Below are 3,431 nucleotides of genomic sequence, written 5' to 3' on the forward strand. Positions count from 1 at the left end.
AGATGTTAAAGTATTAGAAAAAAGTTCTTATGTACATATGTTTTTTCAACACAGAAAATTAGTCCCCTAGATAGCCAACGTAATGTTTGCCCGCTATTTACCGGTTGCCATATTAGTGTACCACGCACGTACGTCAACCTTGTCAAAATTTATTGCCGTTAGAACCCAGATTTTCTCACAGGTGACTACACCACACCTCGAAATATTAAAAAAAAGCCACACAACATCAACAACAAAAATAGTTGAACGTATCTGACGGGATCTCGAGAAAATCAGTAACCGTTTTTGTTATTCAGACGCAGCCATGTATGTTGCAATACTTGAATTGCTGATTTCAAAAGTAGTTCTGACTTAAAAACAGGCCGTGGCAACTATCACAAGTAACTATTCTTTAATCTTTTTGTTGGCTGCTTCATGATTATTGTTTGTCTTGACGTAAGCTCAAATGCATTGAATCAGGGGCAGTATCTATTTAACTCAACATATGTTTCATGACGTCACTTGCATGACGTGACGGCTTCGGACTTCTGACGTGTATGATAAACGCCTTCTGTGGTCATTTGTTGACGTTTAAAAGTGCAAAATGCTACCAGCAGCCCGTTCACAACTTTGGTTAAAAAGATGTCTTAAACTGGCGGTAAAGCTGCAGCATGCTAAGGCATGCTGACTAACACTGCCAGTTTCCATAATTTTTCCTCAAGACTTGTGTGGGTAAAGCGATTTATATGTCACGTTTTTTTTTTTTTTCCCTGAGCTTGCATTGCATGTGTGAAAAAACGTAGGCATTTTGACATTTTTTTCAAATGCAAACGCCTTTCACTTGAATCAAGTGTACATCATCTTCTCCTCCTGAGAATAAATATAGTTAACAAACTCTCAATGCGCGCAGTGACACAACTTGAGAGGTCTAGTTTTATCGTCAGCTGCTTTGTTTAGCGAGACGTGCCGTCTGCCATGTCCAAAAGGGGAGTGTAAGAGAACCGGATTTTAGGGTTTGCACTGAAAAAGAAAAAAAAGATATCATATCGTTTGGTTTGGTTTACAGGAGAGCACGTTAATCGATTGAGCAATAAAGGCAAGGAGATGATTGGACAACATTCACTTTGCATAAGGGGCTCTGATTGGATACTTCTTGATCAGCCGCAAGTTACCAATAGTTTGTACCAAGCGGTGTTGGACACGACTCGCAAAGCATGCCGGGAGAAAATTTCCCTAGAGCGCATTTTCGTCTGATCGCTGAACAGCAAACATCTCCACGCGCTGATGGTGATGTGGAAGTATGACTTTTTGGAGGTTCGCTCGCTTCCGATGCTGAAAGAAATCTGGAATGACATCCATATCAAATGTTCTGCAGGCCAAGTGATAGTTGTAGATGACTTCTGCTGGATTTACAAAGCCACCATTTTCAGTGCTGAACAGATGATTTTAGGAATCGAAGCTTCGCGGTTCGTCGAATCTCTACCGTTGAAAGATAAAATATTTCCGTTTCTGGTCTCTTCGAATTCGATCATTACTTGCCGTAATTTAACCTACCTTCGGCACTTTCCTTCTTAGATATCTCGACATGTGTATGAAGTGTATGAGTGTATCGCTGGCCAACAACATGAGCTGAGAAGTAAAACCTACGAAGAAAAGGGTTGAATAATTCGAAATCAAAGCAATGTTTTGTCCTTGAAAACTTATGTAAAGCTTGATTAATCGAGTTTCGCCCGCTGTATTTCCTTATTAATCAAAAGAAATCGTGAACAGCTTGCTAATGAGCTATGGCTCTTTCAAAATAACAAAAATAATTTGCAATAAATGGAATTAAGAAAGCAGAAGCTTAATTGGAGAAGAAGGGTATGTTTTGCTTCAATGCTGTGGTAAAAAATAATTGTATTGGTTCCCTGTATCAGGTCACACTTCCAGCAAATTCTTGTTCAACTTACAAATCCAAGATGAAATACGTACTGTGTGGATCTATTTAAATTTGTAGTCAATGTGATAAACACAATTTTGGCCTTGCTCAACTTCCTTGAATAAGTTTAAAGTAAAAGGTCTGCAAATGACTTTGCCTCAGACATTGCCACTGGCAATATCAATGTTCAAACTGATGAGAGTTTGAGATTTCTCTTCACCTAGTACTTAGGTGTTGGATGAAACTTGTATTTGTTCCACGTGTCCATTCCTTGGTTCTCAGTACATGTGAGGCCATGTAAAAGGGAAATCGGGCTCAATGGAAAGAAGGCTTGGTTGAATTACATGAAATGAATGCTTTGGACAAATAATATACCTCATGCTATTTCAAGTGGTTGCAACTAAAATTGTAGATGGGAGATGTGAAAAAAAAAAAGACTTACATTTACTTGCAAATAATAATTCAATTCCAAAGTATGCTTTTTTAAAAATTGAATATTTGCAAAGTACTGACAAGCACAACAAAAAACCAGCAAAATAGCACAAAAACCATATTCTGGAAACAGCGGCCAACACTAAGCTCACTTATAAATTAGTGTATAAAACTGGAAGATTGTGAATGATAGGCACGCTGAATTAGCAATGAATGAATAGCTCTTGGTCCTGACATACCTTCATTGCATGTCCTCATATCAAACCTCTGCTGAAGTTTAAAGTGCCTATAACACCAAAAAAATTTTTGCGCTTAATTAAATCTCTGTACGGAATTGGGAAAAATGTCGCAAAATTTTTTTAATTCGGTTCAAACCGCGATTTTTTATGATTTTTTAAAGATCGGAAAAATGGCACTTTTTCAAAACACGACCGAGTCACAGAGTCACTGAAAAGGGTCTGGGTATAGCGAAACTTGTGACGTCATTCCAGGCCATTGATCGCTTTCTTGTTTGGAACCGCGTTTGCTTCGCTTCGGAAGGTCAGAAATCTTGAAAATGCCAGATAAATGCGTTGTTTTCGGCTGTAATAATAAGCCAAGTAAGGCAGAAGGTATTTCGCTTCATCCCATACCTTTTGAAGGGGCTGATGAACCGCAGAAGCGAAAAAGAAGAAAGCAATGCAACGCAAAACAATGCCAACTAACCATTCTTTGATTTCCTGATCCACTTAATCGGTTTTGAAGCTTCTTCTCTAGTTCTTCCTCCGTTTTTCTTTCCTCTTCATATTGAGCCAGCCATTCCTCGTCTGCCATCGGCTCATTCGCATAGGCATCTGGTTCATCATCTGAGGTTTCGTGTTCGCTCGGGTTTGATGAACCCTCGACTTCTAAGTCGTACTCGACCTCGACCTCTGCGGCCTCAGAGTCCGAGCTAGAGTCATAGCTAGAATCGCTGGACGACATTATAAGTACGTTTGAATATTCAAACTTTTGTTGAGTCAAATAAAAGTTCTTTTGACGAAAAACTAACCCTCAGTACTCTATCCCACACACAAAACAACGTGAGAGTTTATACTGGAGCGACGCTGGCAATGGCCTGGAA

The 3,431-nt window shown here is 39.3% G+C and overlaps 1 pseudogene; it reads right to left on the bottom strand.

Moving 5' to 3' along the window:
* Nucleotides 1-2,610: 2,610 nt before the first annotated feature.
* Nucleotides 2,611-3,431, bottom strand: part of LOC149110746 (uncharacterized) — a 990-nt pseudogene continuing 169 nt past the window's right edge.

This window comes from Orbicella faveolata, unplaced genomic scaffold (assembly GCF_042242905.1).
Source record: "Orbicella faveolata isolate gen_17 unplaced genomic scaffold, um_ofav_v1 contig_24, whole genome shotgun sequence".
Lineage (NCBI taxonomy): Eukaryota > Metazoa > Cnidaria > Anthozoa > Scleractinia > Merulinidae > Orbicella > Orbicella faveolata.